Here is a 20,131-nt window from a genome sequence, read left to right on the forward strand (position 1 = left end):
CATGGGCCCATTTGTGGCTTCAGAATCCTTTCCCGTCCAGTGCTTGAAGCAGACAGTATTAGAGAGCCAGCTGGGGGCACCATGCTAACATAATCCTAGCTGGTGTTCCTGTAGTATAGATCCTTGTCATTTGACTAGCTCAAATGCCCCTAAAGTATATAATACAAAGCCAAATGCCATTTTGCCGAGGGGAAAATTTGAATCATGCCCTAGGAAGCTATTGACCAACCCCCCCCCCCCCCCCCCACTTTTACATCTTGATGTACACTCGGTGTCTTCTCCTTGTCCCGTGACCATGGTAATTTTTCTACAATGATAAAAATAAGTCTTTATTTTGTAAATTGCCTTTCAAGTGAAACACAGAATTTTAGAGCATGTTGAAAAAGTTGTTATGTCTGTACATTTGCACGGGAGACCCATGGCTCGCTCTAGGAACGTGATTCTAGAAAAGTCGGGGTTGAGTTTGGGCACATGGCCGATCCCCATTAGTGTGCCATGGGCAGTGGATATGCTTTCCCGCTGAAGCTGGCCCAGGAGAGTATGTGCACTGGCCTGCAAAAATGAAGTGCTTAGTCCAAAGGAAGTTGATCTGAAAAGGGTAGCACACATTAGACAGCAAATTGGGCCAAGAGAAAACTGTGATGCCACCTCTCCATTTGGGACAATGAGGCACTGTTGTTTAGCAGCTTATTATTTGGTTAGCTTTTCCACTGTCTAGAAATCCAATTTATTGGACACAGTGCATCCCTAAATTCTCAAGACTGAATCCCAACATCTGAAACTCTTAGAACATTCCAGAAGGTCTCAGACACAGGGTGCTTTGCCTGGAAATGATCATGTTACTTCTCCACCATTCCAGGGTAGGAACTATCGTCTTCGACATCTTACTAAAGGGAAAATTAAAACTCGACAAGACTGGCTTACTTGTCTGAGACCCAATTTCTAAGGGGGCAGAGTTGGGACTTGAACCTGACTTCAAAGCCTTTGAACTACTCTGTGTTTTTATCTCATCTTACTCTTCCCAGTGCCTTCCCCTTGCATGTGGAGAAAAGCAAAACAAGGGCCAAGGCATTCACCCTTGTAGCTTTCCGTTGTCCATTACTTCAAGGGGGCAAGGGCCTCAGGGAAAAGACGGAAGCCTGCTGTCTGCCTGCTGTGGCCAGGGGTTGGGCGAAGTGTGCCATGGCCAGAGGTGGGGCAAGCAAGGCATTTCATGCAGAGAGTTAGCGCTAATCTGGTCCATTCCCCAGGACAGAGCTATCAGTCAGATCTGGGACACAATTGTCATGGCTATTTCCCTATTCAGAAGCCGCCCCTGCAGGCCCACCCTCTCTTCATTGCTGGACAGGAAGGAGAGAACTCCCTTTGATCTATAGGCCAGTAGCGGGAGAAGCATGGCATTTTGTGGGCCTGCTCCTGCCCCTCGGCCCACATGATTGTTTGGGCAATGACATGAACAAAAGCCGCTGGGCTAGGCTTGGCTTACAGCATCCAGAGTCTCAAGATAGAGCATGCCCTGGAAGAAGGTGGAAGTGGAATGACTGCCCCTTTCCATGCTGGAATTCTAGGTCATAATGCAGAACACAGGCTGCGTCTAGGACTCCCGTCTGAGCAGATGAGCATCTCAAAAAGAGGGGCGGAAGATGGAGAAGGTGGAGCTGACCTCACAGCCTTCCCACTGGATAACTCAAACTTCCGTGGTCAGAGAGAACCACACACTCACCACGTTGGTGTCCAGTGGTCCCCAGCCCCAGACCCCCAGTAAGAAGCATTTACCTGGAGACAGATTAGCTAACTTTTGAGATAAATGCACAGTTTGAAAAGTAAGATGGGTAGCTCTTGGCAGACTACAACTTATCCTCCTTCAGAAAGGAAGGTTTTTGAGTCAAGTAATTCTGAATAGGGAGCAACTGTCTTTTAAAAATATATTCAACTTCCCTGTAGTATAGTATACTTTGATGTATTAAAATACAGCTCACCCCATTCAAATTACTGCCTCAGTGCCTAATGCTGTAAAATTAAACTATTCCTCACTGATACTTTATTAAGCTCCACTAGCATTTCAGACACAGACATCTCACAGAGCTTAGGGCCATATGTTTTATTTGCTGTTGGGGTGAACTCTGATACCAGTCCATAAAGCCCCCTACCCATGTCTTTATATAATACAGCATTTTCAAAAACCTTGCTACAAGCTACTCCCAAATTGTCACAATTGGAAGTAAACATCTCTGTTTTTCTAAGTGTGAATGCCTAAAAGGACCAAAAAGAACCACCCCCCTCAAAAAAAAAAAAAACAATGGTTGTTGTATGAAAACTCTTTGTACTCTGGACATCCTTTTGCGTTTATTCTGTGCTTTGTATTATTCACTTTATTTTTGAAGGGGAAGGAGGCTTTTTTGGTAGAATTTTTCTGAAACCCATATGCAAAAAAGGGCATCTGTTTATGAACAATGAGTTCACCTCCCTAGCAGGGAGCCAAAGGTATCTGTACAGTTGCATCTTGAAAAATAAATGGATATAGCCATAAATGCCGATCCTCTTAACAAGACTAACTTTGTCGTTTAATAAGGGAGATTACTTCGTAGATTTAAAAACAGTTAACACATTTAAAACTTGATAAGACGAGGCAATCCTGGTATGTTTCCTGTTCTCCAGTGATTAAAGCAAATCGAACGCTGGACTAGAGGAGGTTTTCCATGGTTCGAGAAATGCCGTGAATGTTTCTCCTGGTAATGCAATTAGGAAATATTGGCCCCAGTTAATGTAACTTAAACAAAACATGTTGTCCTCGTCAAACTTGTTCAAGTTGTTAAACAGGCAAAGCCTTGTCCAAAAAGTTAAAAAACAGGGGCATATAGTGTTTCCATGGAAACTCTGTTAAAATACTGATTTGTGGATATGGTCATAATCAGCCCCATAATCTAATATGACTGAATTAAATGAAAAAGAATCTCAGTTATGAAGTAAGCCCCCTGTGTGAGAGTATTCTTACACATGCAGAAAACATATGGATCCTGACGGACACTATTTTCAAACTACTTATTGGCCCAGGGATAGGGCTGTAAGACTCCAGTTTCGTCTGTCATTTTCTTCCCTCTCCATTCATTGTTCATCATTTTTATAATGCCGGGATTATGTGGGTGAGCAGTAAATAAAGTCTTGAGGACATTTGGGTTTTTCAATATCTGTCATTGCTTCCTGCACAATGCCCCATATTGTTTTCATTGTCTTTTGTGACAAGACAACCCATAATATTTAATGGTTTGTGGGATGTTACAAGTTTAAGTTTTATTAAAGTAATAATTTCTTCCTGCTAATGGGATCTTGGTAGAATTCTAACCACGAGGGTTGGCATGGATGCCTTTGGTCTCTAGAGGAAGGGATATTATGTCAAGGCTAGGGTGAGTCCCTTGGGTCTGGGCAGATGCTTCAGGGACGTGCATTGGCCTCCTCCCTGCCACACAGTTCTGCAGCCCTGTTTGCACCTGTCTCGGCTGTAGTAAAAATGGAAACTGCACACCATGGGATAAACTTCAACCTGGTGAAATGGCAAAGACAGCTGCCTTTCAGTAAACCTACTTGATTTATTTGAAAATCATTCCATCCAGAGATGATCACAAGTGGTATTTTGGGGATCAGTTTTCTTCTTGCAAAAATGCATCCTCAGTCACGTAGGAACTTCAAATAGGGTTTACCAAGCAAGTATTGGCTAGAGCCCGGCAATCCTTTGTACCTTAGCCATGGCACCCCAGAGTATCTTAGAATGACATCTACAACAGGGCAGTGATACAACCATGTATCTCTGCACAGGTATGTCAGTGCTTTTCATACCAGCCCATGGTCCCCTGAAGGTCTCAACATGGCTGAGACTCCCCTTCTAGACAGGTAGAGTCAGTCAGAGCTCAAAGATACAGACTCTGGCCCAGGAAGTAGGGACTGACCTCTCCCCTGGGTTCTGCCATCCTCTTTCACAGTGTCAGCAGCCTCCACAAGTGCATGCACACCTTCTGATTTGGGCACAGGGAGGAATAAGCTAAGAGGGAAATGGTTTCAGGCCTGAATCTTGGTGCCAGGACCTTGAATCTGCTGATTATTTGTTACTCTTAATGCATCCGTATTTCTAAGTTTGGTTTTATAGAAAAGTAATGTGTGAATGCAATTTCTAAAACCTAAGTTGTGCTAAAGATGTTTTAAAAAGAAGAAAAAGCAGGAGCCAGTTGTAGTGGCTCACGACTGTAATCCCAGAAACTTGGGAGGCTGAGGCAGGAGGATCATTTGAGGATAGGAGTTTAAAACCAGCCTGGGCAGCATAGCAATGCTCCATCTCTAAAAAATAAAAAATTAGCCAGGTATGGTAGCAGGTGCCTGTAGTCCCAGCTACTAGGGAAGCTGAGGCGAAAGGATCACTTGACCCAGGAGTTCAAGGCTACATTGGGCTATGATCATGCCACTGTACTCCCAGCCCAGGCAATAACAACATATTATCTCTTAAAAAAAAAAAAAAAGAAAAAAGAAAAAAAATCATGCTTTGATCTATCATTCCCAACCCCTAGTCTTACTTCCTAGAGGCCACCACTTCCAACTTTCTTAGTGTTTCTACTTTTCACTGGCAAGTAAGGATTGCTGTTTTTTAGTTAACTTTAGACATTGTATATTTAATTCCTTTAATACATGGTGCTTTGGACTTTTTACACCGGCTCTTCCTGCCCTCTCCCTATTCCACCAACATGGCTGTATGCCTATTTCATTGTCTGTAATTAATTAGTAAGTGATTATATTATTAGAACAATCTACGTATAGTCTCTATTGTGTTAATAGTATGGTATGTGTTTTCTTTTTTGTGATGTTTTTCCCTGGATTAGAAAATCCCCTTGTCTTCTTATAGCTTAGTTTTCCTTCTACCCATCTCACATTTTCCCCCCATGTGTTGCATCAGGTATCTCAAATATCTATTATTACTAATTTCTAAATGTTTGGTATTTCTGCCTATTTCATCTTGCTTTGGTGAGAACTTTCTCTCTGTGTCATCCTGTTTCGGTCTGGACTAATAGTTCTCTAGGTCTGCGGGGCATGTGGGCACCTAAGACTTCTCTTCCCTATTTTCCCTTCTCATGTCGTCCTTTCTCCTAAACCCTCATGCCTTCCTTTTTTTGACTTAATTTCTCATTTTGGTGATGAACATTTTTCAGTAGTTTACTAAGAAAGGGTGGTAAAATTTCTTCAGACCTTGTAACTATGAAAATGTCTCGATTCCATGCCTTCCTTTGCTAATCATTTGACTGGACATAGAATTCCTGGCTGAAAATCATTGTTCCTCGGAATTTTAAAGGCATTGCTCCATTTTCTTTTGATTTCAGGTGTTTAGGAAGTCTGATGTCATACCATTTCCACATCCTTTGGTAGGAACAGGTTTGCCCAACCTCCACCCTAGAAGCTTTCTGCATGTTCATTGTTGTGAATCCACTTCATTCATTGCACTGACGACTTGTGAACTCTTTTACTTTAGAAGCACATATCATTGTCTGTGGCCATCACACCCTGAACACACCTGATCTCATCTGATTGTGGAAGCTAAGCAGGGTCTGGCCTGGTTAGTACTTGGATGGGATGCCACCCGGGAATACTGGGTGTTGCAGGCTTTTTTTTTTTTAATTAAAAAAAAAAAAAGTACATATCCTTCTGTTCTAGGAAACTTTCTTAGATTATTTTCCAGGTCTTTTTGTTTTGTTATCTGTTAGGTTTTCTATTCCCAATGTATATCTTTCTACTTTTAAATTCATTTGTATATTTTGACTGCTTTATTTTAAATTTCCCAGACTTACTTTTTATAGCAGCCTTTTCTTGTTTCAAAGACACGATAACTTCTTTTATCTCTGAGTGTGTTGACTGTAGTTAGAGCTGGGTTTGTGTGTGTGTGTGTGTGTGTGTGTGTGTGTGTGTGCTTGCTGTCGTGCTGTAACACTAACTCATTTATTCGTCTATTAGTTTTCCTTTGTTTTTCAAGATGAAGGCTCTCCCCAAATGTCTGTAGCCTAGTTCTCATTTAAGAGTGAGACGCTAATATGCAGATTGAAAGTTTCGCAAATAGACTTTGCTGTTGGGTAAATCAGTGGAAACTCAGCCAAATTGGAGAATGGGGAAGATGACAGTAATTCTAGGGCTTGTTTGGGGGATATAAGCTTTTTTTGTCCCCTGGGCAGGGAAAGGAAGATTAGGGATTCCCATCAGTCAGCATGCATGTTTTCATTTTCCCAGTTCAGCGTGCCTCATCCCTACCTCATCTGAACATTAGCACTTTTTCAGGAATATGTAAGACGGTATCTGTGGCATGTGCAGCAGAATACATGGTATTGATACCTACTAGTAGTGTGCCCTCCAGTCTGTCTGTGGCAGTGATTAGAATTGCCAGGGGATCTGACTCTCCAATCCTGACTCTGAAAGTGACCAAGTAGGGCCAGTTGTCTCTGTCTTCAAATGCCGTCTCTTGTTTGACCTCTCTTCCCTATATGCAGCCCACCTCTTTTTCCCTAGGTGCCTGTGAATGTCTCCAGAGCAAGAGCAGTGTCTTTTGGGTGTCTACCCATAGGAAACACAGACTTTGAGAAGGCCTGGACTTCGCTCCATGCGCTCCCATTTATTAGCACCATAACCTGGGGCAAGTTATTTAAGTTTTTCAAACTTTAGTGTCGCTGCCTCTCAGCCCACCCAACGGAATCTCAGGCTTATCCAGCACAGTCACCATTGCCGCCAAGTGCAGATTTGACAGTGGCTTCCTGTCACTGCCCCATTAGGTGTCTGGGCACCCTTGCTTTTCTCAAGATTATAGGTGTTCTGGGGCATGGTATGTTGGGAGTCAGGCAGGGACCAGACAGGGTTTGCAGCATGCAGAGAAATTACTTCTGCCAGGTAGTCAGGGGGCAGTGCAGCAAAGCTGGGGTAATGCCAGGTGTAGGTAGGGTGGTAGATGGCGGGGCCATCCTCATTGGAATGAAGGAGGGGGCCCGACCTCTGCACCGGCTCCTGCCCCTCACAAGGGTTCTTTGCCACCCTTAATCGCCTAGCTCTTTCCAAACAGTAGGAAAACAGATATCCTGTCTCATTATCACATTTGCTTGATTCTAAGATGCCATAAATAGAAGTGGAAACTCCTGAAGAAATAAAAAGCAGTATGCATTGATGTGCCTGTATTGAAAGCCTCAGTTCCGTGGCCTTCCACCTCAGTGTCTCAGCTTCTCATGTTCTTTCCCTGCCCCTCACTTTGCCTGTTAATGCTTCCTTCCCACCCTTAGCTTCAGGCTGCAGATTAAAAGCATTTCTCCCCTGATCCCCAGGACTTGGTTGAGTGCCCCCTCTTATGCCTCTGTACCATACTGTATGTTTCTTCAGACACCACAATGGTTATTGGTTGCATAATATCTGTGTGCCTTCAGAGATTCTAGCTCAGGGAACACCTGAGCTGTCACATCCTTCACGGTGTCCCCAACACAGAAGATCCTCAGTCATTGTTAGATGAAGAGACTAGAGAGAGGGGAGGAAAATCAAAGGAGAGGTGATAGGAGACAGCCTCTTAGAAACAGCCCTTCCAGTGGATGAGAAAAACTGAAAGTCTGACTTAACGAAGAAGAGCAGGTTTGCTTGCACCAACTCCTTGTTCCAAAATGCCAAATAATGACAAGAGAGCTGTCCCTTCATGGGAACTGGCTGCAAACGTGCGGGGAGCTAGTGTTTTGCCCAGCCTCAGAGAAGCACGTTGCTTTACTCTCTTCTCCACTGGATGAAAGGAATCCAATCCTTTCTTAAACACTTGAAACCATGGAAGCAATGAAAGGTAAGACATACAACTTTGGAAGTAGATGTGGTTTATTAAAAAAAAAATCATGGGAACATTTAGTCCCTGATTGAGATTACCGAGATTACTCTTAAGGCATGGAGCTGTAGGGCGAATGCTCTTCATCTGGAATTGTAACATTGTGTCGATAAAAATAGTTAAGCACTCTGAAAAATTAATCTGCCTGTGACCATAGCGCATTTAAGATGATTAGAGTTACCTGGAGAGCCTTAGACAAGTAATCGCATCATCGTTAATCTTTTCTGGAACTTCATAATGAAAGTGATTTTCCATTCTAGGAAAATACTGTAATACCAAAGCTAACAATTATTGAGCTCTTACTGTGTGCCAGACACTCTGCTTGATCCAATTTTTATCATCATAATTTTAAAGACTGAGCAGAGAGGGGATAAGTAACTTGCCTAAATCCCTTCCACAGCTGGTAAGTGGGAGCACTGGATTCTAATTCTAAGCCTGCCTTTACTCTATGCTTCTTCTTAACTTTTTCAGTAGACCAAGGAAAAGAAAAGCAGGGTGGTGGAGTAATCTTCCAAGCGGTGCTAATATAAACTTATGAGTTAGAAAACAAGGAATATGAGAGACTGTAGTTAGGACTTGCTGAGCGGAGAGAAAGAAAAGGAATACCAGGATCCAGGTCATCCCAGCTGGCATCTGCCAGTGCAGGATAGGACTTCGCAGGAGGCACTGAAGTGTTCTCCTGTGTACCTGCAGGAGAACCTATACTGTTGAGACTGTGTGTTAACAGCATATATCCACAACATCTTGAATGCTAGATGTCCCCACAGTAGCCTGGTGCCCTGTGAAGAGACCTGATTATAGTGTGGAGATAGTGGAGACTTAGAAGCATGCGAAGGAAATTTTTGCTCTGGCTATACCCCATGAAAATAAGAGGTCCTGACTCTACCGGTTAGGACTTGGTCTTGGAAACAGAAGTTACCCTATGTATTCCAAATATTAAGGGCTTGGTTACTAGCCTTAAGAGAACTAGAAGCTTTTATAATCATTGCAGTGTTGGGGGATGTGGGTCAGGAAGCATACGTGTAAATGGTTCTGTATCACTCACTTGGGAGCTGCTTCAAACCTCACATCTGCCAACAAATTTGCCTGCAACTGCCTCTACAGCAACATGGCCTCTGTCTCTTTGCTGCCTTCTAAATCTAGCACTAGTTCCTTATTGGCAAATGCTAATCTGGCATCATACATTGGGGAGATTCCAGGAAATGCTGCCTTGGCCTCTACAATACAGGGCAGACTAAGGAGGAGGTGGAGATGTCCAGTTGAATATCACTCACCAAGTTCTCTTGACCTTCCTGTGACCTCAAATTGCAATGATATTGTATTTCTACTTCTCACCCACAGCCCACTTCTCCCTGGTTGTCTTGGCTAGGGAATGAGATAGGAAACTTTTTGCCTGGGAAAGTATGTGTGGTGTGAGCCCAAGGTTCCTTCCAGGTGACCTCTTGAGAGCCCATCCATATGAGTAATTCTCTTACTGTATCCTCTCACACCCTACCTCAGTAAAAACTGGGAGATTCTTGACAATTGTCATTAGAAAGAAATTAAAATGCTCCCAAGAAGTTAGTAACTAGGCCCTTCATGGGCATGTATGTGTTTGCCTGCTTTGTTGTCCAGAACTTGATTACTAAGAGCAGTTCAAGGGCCTATGTCCATTCAACTAGTATGGGCAAAGGTAGCATCTTGCTGCAGTGGTTTCATCATGAGCACTACTGCATGATCAGCTAACCTGGTACTACTGGATGAGGGTCATGGTTGCCAGGCACGCTATGCTGGAAGGATGATGAGGCTCCTTGGAAGGAATACTAGGCTTCATGAGAGACACTTGACATGAAGTGGAGGAGGGCACCATTCATGCCACAGATTTGCCTTTCATGCCCATTCTGTTGTCAGCTATTGTATTTGACTGTCTGCACGGAAATGTTTATGTGATGGATCTCTTTACATGAAGGTAAGTTGCTCATCTCCTACCAACCTAGACTACAGTTGCATCTGTCAGGAGCTGTTTAGTGCAGGCAACAACAACCAAACTCAAGTTGGCTTAAGCAAAATCACTAAATTAAAGGAAGTTGATTATTTGATTATTTGGGATGGTTGGCAATTCATTGTCTCATGTAACTAAAAAGTCCAGAGTTACAACCGGCTTCAGGTACAGTTGGGTCTGGGGCTCAGCTGAAGTCATCAAGTTTCTCAGTCTCTTGTTTTACTTTTCTTTGTGTCAGTCCTGTTCTCAAGCAGACCTTCCTCACCCAGTGCCCTCAATATTTGTCTGACCAGATTGGTAAACTCGGTGGAAAGAAACCCCCTCTTTCCTAAAAGTTTCAGTTCAAGGTCCTGGGGCTTGTTCTCATGGGTATAGTTTAGGTCAGTGCCCACCACTTTGGTACAGTTTAGGGGAGTGCCCATCACAGGAGCGTAGGATGCATCCCTATGCCTGCATAGGGGTTGGATGGTTAAGCCTACACAAACCACATGGACTGGAACTGGAGGCATGACAGCTCCCCAAAGGAAAAGTTGTGGGTGTGGGTAAGGAGGAAGGGGCTCTGCTGCCGGAAAAAAGGGGACATGCATGCTCAGCTGGCAAAAGCAACTTCGTTACTAAGAGCAGTTCAAGGGCCTATGTCCATTCAACTAGTAGGGGCAAAGGTAGCATCTTGCTGCGATGGTTTCACCATGAGCACTACTGCATGATCAGCTAACCTGATACAACTGGATAACGGTCCATTATTCCAGCTCAGCTGGAGTTCAGATTAGTTTGAGCCATCTATGAATGATGTCAGGCAAGTTGATAGCCTCTTTGGACCGTTCATTGTTGGCTTATGAAATAAGCAGGCTGGGTTCAATGGCCCACTCCACCATTCCAGCTCTAAATTTGTGTACATCTACCCGTTGATGCCATAGCCAAAGGGAGAGCACTGGAATCAGGGTACCTTACCAACATTCTCAAGTGCATTTGCCACTTACTTCAGACCTAATTGTGTTGCCAACAGTAGCCTGAAAAACCTCCCAACATTGTTGGTCAGGGTCTCAGAAAAGTTCAGAACTGGTTTTGCAGGGGTACGCTCCGCAGAAGTGACGGTGGTCTCTGCCACAGATAGATACATCCTTAGGCCCCTTGATGGAAGACTTTTTTGCCTGTGATTCTTTCTGGAAACTGGGTTCCTGCCAAGCTCATCTGGCATGCTGTGCTCTGGGTAGAAGTAATTACTTTTATGAGGCATTATTCATGTCTAGCCTACCTGAGGGCCACCCTAAATAATGTTTCTCTAGCTATTAAAGGCTTCATCAGGCATGCAGAGTCTCTAGTAGTTTCCTTTAGGGGAAAAGAAAAAGATTCATCTTGAAGTCTACCACCTCCAATGGCAATTTGCTGCACATTTCAGGGCCACGCTAAGTGGTTGGCACCTGAAAAAAGGGCAAAGTCTTTTTCTTTCAAGTGCAGCTGGAAAATGGGAGTCATAAGTGAAAGTAGGGAGCTGGGAGAACTATTTCCATGCAGCCGAGGTAGCTTTCTTGTTTTGTTCTGAACTGGCAAACTTCAACATGCTCAAGCAATGTTTTGTCAAATTTCTTAAATGCTGAATGTGGCACTGGCCCAAATGAATGTAGATGTTATTTTAGTGCTGGGAGAGATTTATTTTAATGTACAGATGCAGCCACTACAAAGGCCCCTTTTAATCTGCTGAGGGCTCTGTTCCTTGCTCTTTTACTCTTTGCAACCCCCTCCTCATTTAAGGGAACCTGTGCATGCTGTGAAATTGCCGAGTGTTCCTTCCTTCCCTCTTTATCTTGCTAGGTAGTGATATAATTCTGACAATAATTATAATTAAGATGCTTTGTGCAAGAAGAAGCAGTGTGCAGTGCTTCATCCTCTTTCCCAGCCTACTAGCAATTCAAAGACAGTGCTGCCTGATCAAAGAAAATATGCCAACCGGAGAGTGGACTGCACAGCTCCAGGCTGTGGCAGGGAGGCATCAAGAGAAGCTTTTCCTTATCTAATACCGAGGTTCTCTACTCATGAAAGAAGCCCATTCCTTTACTGCTCGGCTGTGAGATGGGAAATCCATCAGTTGAGCTGAGCCTCAGATACCAATATCTTGCACCTTGATTGGGGCCAAAATAAACGGGAAGGGAAGCACAGAGGAAGCATGATGACATGTGAGGTTTACCTGAGCCAAGTCTGTGCTTTCAAGGCGAGAGCAGAGGAGGAGAGCCACAGACAAAATGGGGTGAGAGGGAGAAAAAAGAGGAAACTCACTGGGCTCAGCGGCAGAGGGGAAACTGAAGCCGGGACAGTCCTCGGTCCTCTCACACCCAAGGCTCGTTTTTAATAATCATTGTAATATCCTGTTTACTATCTCCAAATGAAATTCATAGAAAACGTATCTTGTTTTTTTTATATGCTGCCAAAAAAAAATAAAATCTGTAGAACGCTCCAACTATAATATCAAGAACTACTTGACAGTCATTGATAATAGGAAAATATATATTGTAATACATAAATTTTGGGGCACAATGACAAGAGAATACACAGTAAAGTAGATAGATGCTTGTGCTGTACTTTGGTGCAAAATCTGTCAATGCACTGGCCACTATGGAAACATCTCACCCACAGATGTGCCCCTTAGTCAGGTGATACCTCTGAAATAGCCAAGCCACAGACAAGATAAAGAAGACTCATCTCTCTCTCTCTCGTGGCACTGTAGTAATATTTCTAGAAAATTCCATGTGCAAGACATACTTTGTATTTGGACATGAAACAGAGTCTGGTTCAAGACCAGGTATGAATTGTGGTTTCCACACAGTTTACCATGAGGGCCACAGAACTGCTCTTTGGTGGGGTGGGTTGTTGGGGCACTGTCCTGTGAACTGTAGGAATTCAGTTACTGTGAACTTCAAAGCATCACCACGGACTTCCAGAACAGCCCCCTAGGGGGTGACGCAGCCCCACTGAGAACCACGGGAGAGCCTGGGAGCCACAGGGCAGCCAGCTCTAAGTCAGGCGTACAGGGCTCCAGTCCCAGCTTCAAGAAGTCCTAGCAACTGCACAGGCCCGGTTAAGTCACTAAACTGCCCTGTAACCTTTATTTATGGAGAAAACATCTCCCTCGCAGGATGGCTGAAGGGTGAAGTAAGATAACACAGGGTGGGTGCCTGGCCCAGGGTGGGCCCTTAGTAATTCTATTTTATGTTTTCTTAGGACCGGCCATGTTTATTTTTTAAATTTATTTTATTTTTAATTTTTGGAGACAGAGCCTCACTCCATTACCCAGGCTGGAGTGCAGTGATGCAATCTCAGCTCACTGCAACCTCCATACTGTGGGTTCAAGCAATTCTCCTGCCCCAGCCTCCCAAGTAGCTGGGACTACAGGCACCGCCTCCCATATCCAGATACTTTTTATATTTTTAGTAGTGACAGCATTTTACCAGGTTGGCCAGCTGATCACAAACTCCTGGCCTCAAGTGATCTGCCCGCCTCAGCCTCCCAAAGCGCGGGGATTACAGATGTCAGCCACCATGCCCGGCTGACCTGCCATGTTTATAAACTGCCTCCTGCACCCCGTGGTTTCTTCCCTGTACTGTTTCTTCCCTCTGTAACCGCCTTCTTAGAGTCAAAGGATGTTGGCTTTGCCCTCTGCACTACCCCTGTGGGCACTTGAGTTTCCTAGAAACTAAGCCCCCGCAGTCTCCAATCTTTTTGGGGCCCTGCCTGGTTTCCCAGGAGCCTCCCCAGCTGTCTTCTTTCTTCAGAGTGAGGCTGCAAACATGAAGGGCCCGGAAGCTGTAAAAGGTGCAGTGAGCATTAGGAGCTCTACTTGGCCTCTCAGGAACAGATCAGTTCATAGACGTTGGAAAGAAAAAATAAGAAGCCAAAACCTGTGAGAAAACATGTGGACCCACCAATCTCATATTAAGCAGAAGGAGTGTCAATGTTTTCTATAGGGGAGAGTCATTAAATGCATATTTTTTAAGGTAATTTTAGGTGACTCCCTGTGGCTTATTGATTTTAGTTATTTTCTGCTTCTATTCTGAAGTCGGAAAGATCTGGGTTCAAATTCTGGTGCCCACGTAGATCCCCCCCAGCTTCCGGATGGAAAACCTCTATCATGTGCTTTCCAGCTCAGCCACTCAGAAACCTCCATGCCCTCAGCTGTAGAGCAGAGGGACAATGACACTATCTGTCTGTGAGGATTCTGTATGCTCTTCGGATGTTTTACAAACTCAGCCGAGTTGGGAATGTTTTGGGTGGTTGAGATGACACTAGGTCTGGCTTACCTGTCTTCCAGCAACAAAGGAGGAAACTTTTCACAGGGATTTGAAGCCTAACGCTCCTGAAGGTGACATGGAGTCTACAAAGCTTAGAAGGAACCTGAGAACGAGGCCATTCTATGGATCTGGGACCTCTGCTGGAAGGATCGTAGCTCTTTAGTGGATGGATTGTTGAGCGAGGGTCATTCTCCTGTCCCTGACAAACTGTATGGAGATGACTCAGCTGCAGGGGAGGAAAACAGGATATGGATTAAATAATGCATATATTTAATGTACGTATCTGTTGCTGTGTGTGTGTATGGGCGATATTTATTGAATATTTACTACGTGCCTGGCACTGTGCTAGGCTCATGACATACATTAGCTTGTTTAAGGCACAAATCTATAAAGTGTGCGTGACTCCTGTTCCCATTGTGCAGATAAGAAAACCGACTCTGAAGGCATGTTGCTTGTACGTGAAACAGGCGGGACTCAGACCTAGGTTTATTTGAAATTTTCCAATCTGGGAAAGAAGCAGACACAGATAGTAACTAAGAAACTGCTAAAGTGGTGGGGCCTGGTAACACTACGGCTTCTTACCTATAGAGGTGAGACTCATGAAATTCCCCGCCCTGAGTCCAGACAGCATGGGGCCAAGATCGTGGGGCACAGCTGAAGCCCCTGTGCGTGGTGGTCAGATGGCCCATTCTGTGGGTAGAGGAAACGTACCAGTCATTCCCAAGGGGCCTCAGAGGACTTCATTCTCTCAAAGCCCCTTCTTGCAGTACTTGGACATCCATGATCCTTTCTATTTTAAAGACTTTTGCCTATGCTAAAAGATCCAGTTACCCAGGAGCTGGGAAGGAGGTGAGGATTAAGCCATTGTGCTGGTTGTTTCCACCTTGCCTGTGAACACTTGGGGCAGCCTTGGGCTCCTGCCTGTACCACCTTGGCAGGCCATAGGAATCACTGGGAGTGCCCTGGAACTCGGTGCCCACAGCCCTAGGTTCTCGTCCAGGACCGGCCGCAAGCTGACCTGAAGAAAGATCTGGGGCTTGGAATCTGAGTAGCCTCTTGAGGTCACCCCATTTTGCTAAGTGCTCCATTGTTTATGTTCTTGTGTCTTGAACAAGCAAAGGCCACAGATTTCAGTCCACAGATTTCAGGAGTGCAATTGATGCAGCTTTATTTGAATTCAACCTAATTTCCAGCAGAAGTCTTCATTATCCTGGTAGGCAAGCACTTTCCATGAGTTTAGTGTGTCTCTGCCTATTCCCAAGGTTTACCTGACGCTGAAGGGAGAGGGGGTTATTTAATCATGTCATCATGCAGGCATTTCCTGAGTCACCCAGTCGCATCTGGTCTTCTGTCATCAGTCCAGGCACAGGTCAGTGCTGTGGCCTCCTCATTCCAAGGGAAGGTCACCTTGGAGTCACTCGGCAGCTCCCTGGGCCTCACTCTGAAGAGCCTGCAGGAGCAGGGAGACTTCCCCGGCTGAGTTGTCCATCTGTGGCCTCTGGGAGGCTGTCTCCTTTCTGGCAGTAGCAGGGCTTAGAGCAGGGATGTTCTAGGATCCTCCCCAGCAGTAGGAGAGAAAGGGTTATGTGGAGCAGAAGACTCCTCTCTGCTCTGGGAGTTTCCAGAGTTGGGCCCAAGGTAGGAAGGCAGGTGCCTGCCTGGACATCGTGGTGCTTTGGTTTCCCTTCGATTCTCTTCCCTTTCCAGTCCAGATCATCTTTCCTGAGCAGCTTGTTTATGGGGCTGGGGTAGGGTGTGGAGAAGGCAGGGTACAGAGAGGACAAACTGGCCCAGGCAGTCCCCCTGGTTTCCTTCTTGCCCTGAGATTCCCCAGGCCTCCACTTTTAAGAGTCAAAAATCCAGAATCTGCTTCTTTGTTCTCTGAATTCCTGTGTGTCCTCCCTTCCCTGAGGCTGTAAGCATGCAATGCTTTAGTGGAGGGAATGGAGAAGAGCCAGGGGGTGCCAGGAATCTCCGGGAAGAACAACTGGGTTTCAGACCGGCTTCTGAGAGAGAGCATGAGAGGCGCTGATTAACCTCCTGGTGTCTGGACCACAGTGCATTTGCTCCTTCATCTACTCATCTAGTTTTTATTGAATGCTTACTGGGCACCACCTATGCTTAGGGAATATGAGAGGTGAAGAGAAAACTTCCCCTTCACCCTCTGAAGGTTTGCTGAAAATCAGCTAACAAAAGACAGATCAGTAGGAGAAAAGACAAAATTTATTCAAATGTGCATAACATGGGGAATCGCAGGAGTATGACCACCCAATAACCCAGTGCGGTACAGAAGCTTACATGTTGTTGTTTATACATTTTCATAGGGACAGGGGAGGTGGGGACCCACCTTGGAGGAGAGGGGCAGAGTTGTACAGGGACAAAGCTTGTCTTATTATGCAGATAATGTCCCCCAGGTAACCTCTTGGAGCTGCTCTCAGAAGAATAGATGAAAACTCTGTCTGGACTGGTGACGACTCCCACTCTCTTCTCTGATCATTGGTCTTTCCCGGTTACTTGATGAGATTTCTAGGGCAGGAGTTTAAGACAATCATTTCTTTTGGGAAAAAAGTTGTCTTGGTCAGATGAGGACATTCCAAAGAGAGTCCCTCCCTGTGCTTAAGATCAGAGGGGAAACAAGGCTAAGCTAGAGGAACCTTGATTCTGAGACGGCTTCTCAGGCCTTTCAGCATGTCAAAGCTCTGTCTTTGAGATATCATTCAGAATTTTGGTGGAATGGAGAAGAGCGTGAATTGAGGAACACTGAGATCAGGCAGCCGGGCCCTCCCCTGAGGCCTCTGTCTACTGAGGGGGCTCTTTTGGGTGTTTGCTGACCCTACGGAGAAGGAGTTGGACTTGGCCTGCCAAATCAGACAGGGAAGTGCCAGCCCCACCTCGCAGCCCACCCTCAGAAGACCTGACCAGCTCAGCCTGCTCAGGAAACCAGGTGAGAGTCAAAGAGCAATCACTTAACAAGAGAAAATGGCTTTTCCAGCCTCACCATCTGCCCGACAAAGGGACAGAATTGGTATGCTCCACTCCAGGACTGACTCTCACACTCTCACATATTCTAAGGTTCTGAGATTCCAAGAAATGAGAGGGAAAAAGCAGCCTCCACTCCAGGACTGCCTGATTACTCCGGAGTGCTGTCTGCCCCTCATTAATATTTCACTGTCTCCTTCTCCCTCCCCTCCCTACTCATAATCACCTTGTGTGCAGCTCTTCTGGGAGGAGCTGCCTTGGGCCAGTCTGCTGTAGCTGGTCACATCTGCCAACCAGGTGTTTGACTTTGAAATGGGTATCTCCCTGGCCGGAGGGAACCAAGCCCAGCGGCTTGCCTGGCCAGGCTGCCTTGCTGCATGAGCAGACTCGTAAGTGCATGGTGTTCCCTGGGCTGTTCGTGGTGTAGTCATCCTTTCCACATTCAATGAATTGGAGATTCCGTGAAAAAAAGGCAATGGTTGTATTGACCCACCACCAAGGGGACAATTTTGGTGTGGCAGGCTATCCCCAGAGTAATCACCAATTTTTGTTCTAACCTTCCTGTTCTCGTCTTATAAAGCCCAGAAAGTTCAGCTTCCTAACTTGCATGCACCATGTGGTCTTAATGTTCTCAGTCTCTTCAAACTCATTGCCAGCCTAGGATTTTGTGCACAGCCAAAAATGCTTTCTCCACCCTCCCTCTTCATCTGGTCTTAGGCTTCCTAAGTTCCTGCTCATCCGACAGATCCTGCCTCTTTAGTGCAGAGTTCTCTAACTCTACCTCCAGATTTGGTAATTTGTTCTCAGAGTGATCTTAAGGTAGTGGCCTAATCATCTAAGCAAATCAGTCATCCTTATCTAGGGGAAAACAGAACCAATTTGAATACTTAGATGCATTAATTGGTGCAAATATTCTAGAGTGTTTAGGTAGTGAATGACTTATCCTGATACCTCCAGTTTGTATTTTATCTGACAGAAAAAAAACTGAGAGCACGCTACATCTGACAGTTACGGAAACCTGTTTGCCTTTGCTGTATATGTTGAAAACAGGGGTGAAGGTAACTTCCTAGGAGACTCGAGGCCCATAACTTTCTTCTATGACCCTTGCTCTTCCCCGACATCAAGTTTCTAGGGTGGTGTTAAGATTGGCAATAAATTTTCTTAAGCTTCTAGCAGACACCTGGCATGTACTAGAGGACTTAATAAATGGGATTATTAGTATTACTACTGCTGTTATGTGATATTCCTATGAATCTCTTTATAAAATGATTTTCTTTTTTATTAGAGACAGGGTCTCTGTCCCGCAGGCTGGAGTTCAGTGGCACAATCATAGCTCCGTGCAGCCTCCAACTCCTGGGCCCAGGTGATCTTCCCACAGAACTTGGACTATAGGTGTACGCCACTGCACCCAGCTAATTTTTAACAATTTTTTGTAGAGACGGGTTCTCACTCTGTTGCTCAAGCTGATCTTGAACTCCTGGCTTCAAGCAGTCCTCCCACCTCAGGCTCCTAAAGTGCTGGGATTACAGGTGTGAGCCATCACACCCAATCATAAAATAATTTTCATCATAGAATAAGTCTTAGGTAATTCAGAGACATATCTGGTGAGCAGAGAAATGTGGTTCGTTAAATAATTTATTTGGAAGCAATAGTGTGTTCAAATTTGTAAAACTAAAATTACAGAGCCCTGAGGTCTGGTGTGTGTGTTGGGAAGGGCTGGTGGGGAGGTGCTGTGTCTGGTCAGATTCGGATGCGACTGATGTGTCTTTGGCAAACTCAGGGGTTCCAGGCTTCACCCAGTCAGGAGGGGTTGGAAACAAGATCACACTTCTCCATCCCTGGTGTCATTGCTCCGTGCAACTCCATCTGTCGTCTCTTACGTGGTAGGATGAGCACGCTTGACCCCTATGCAGTCCCCTAGACGCAAACCATGCATCCCGGCAACTTCACCTGTAGATTTTTCCAAAGCACAAATTGGTTCATGTCTCATAACCTTCCCTACCCTGCTGAGAACATTTTCATTGCTCTCTATTGCCCTTGGGATAGCGTCCAAACCACATGGATGGCAGAGGTAGATCTCTGGAGAGAGAAAACTGCCTGATAATAATTGATATCTCCATTCACATCACATTCAACCACCCCACATGTGTTCACAAGTGCCTGTCTGTGCAGGGCGCTTCTCTAGGTACAGGGAAGACAGCAGTAAACAAGGAGCCTCAACCTCTAGTTGGATGGGGATGAAACACAATGAATAAATAATATAGAATGTCATTTAATGTCAAATATTGAAAAATGATATAAAGAAGCCCGTTTAACTGCTGACAAGAAAACCATCAGAATATTCCCTGTATCAGATGGGTGTGGTGGCTCTAGCCTATAATCCCAGCTACTTGGGAGGCTGAGGCAGGAGGACTGCCTAAGCCCAGGAGTTGGAGGCTGCAGTGAGCTATGATTGTGCCGCTGCACTTCAGCCTGGGTGACAGAGCAAGACCCTACCTCTATTTTTTTTAAAAAGAATATTTTTGATCAAAGTTACTTTATTTCCTGTGGCAGTAAGGGAGAATACAACCTTGATAATCTTAGAAGTGTCTCAGAAAGAGGAAGCCAGGGTGGATATTTACAGCGTTTTGAAGTCTGGGCATGTCTTCCAATGTGGGGATCTGGTTGGGATTGGGACCTCTTTTGAGTAGAGTAAGTTATTATCTTTCTGGGCAAGAATTTTCTGGAACTAATAGTGAAGTCATGAAAGTCATGTTGATGGAGGTGGCCTTGTCCCCAGTCCTAATAGTTAAGCTGCGGGATACAAACTGTCTCAACTCTCTCGCAACAGAGATCACCCCAGGTCATTGCCTGGGGATGTTCTGCGCGACTCCCAGCCTAGAGTTGCCAGATTTGGTAAACCAAAAATATTTTATCTGCCAGGCATGGTTGGCCCATACTTGTAATCTCAGCACTTTGAGAGGCCAAGGCAGGAGGATTGCTTGAACCCAGGAGTTTGAGACCAGCCTGGGCAACATG

The 20,131-nt window shown here is 45.1% G+C and overlaps 1 protein-coding gene and 1 pseudogene across 9 annotated transcripts in view; both read left to right on the plus strand.

Annotated features, from left to right (window-relative positions):
- Nucleotides 1-20,131, plus strand: part of CACNA2D3 (calcium voltage-gated channel auxiliary subunit alpha2delta 3) — a 933,834-nt gene that overhangs the window by 803,821 nt on the left and 109,882 nt on the right. The window lies entirely within an intron of this gene.
- On the plus strand, nucleotides 5,524-5,642 carry LOC116559632 (annotated as a pseudogene).

The sequence above is a fragment of the Sapajus apella genome, unplaced genomic scaffold (assembly GCF_009761245.1).
Source record: "Sapajus apella isolate SASKATOON/1434 unplaced genomic scaffold, GSC_monkey_1.0 scaffold23, whole genome shotgun sequence".
In the NCBI taxonomy this organism is placed as follows: Eukaryota; Metazoa; Chordata; class Mammalia; order Primates; family Cebidae; genus Sapajus; species Sapajus apella.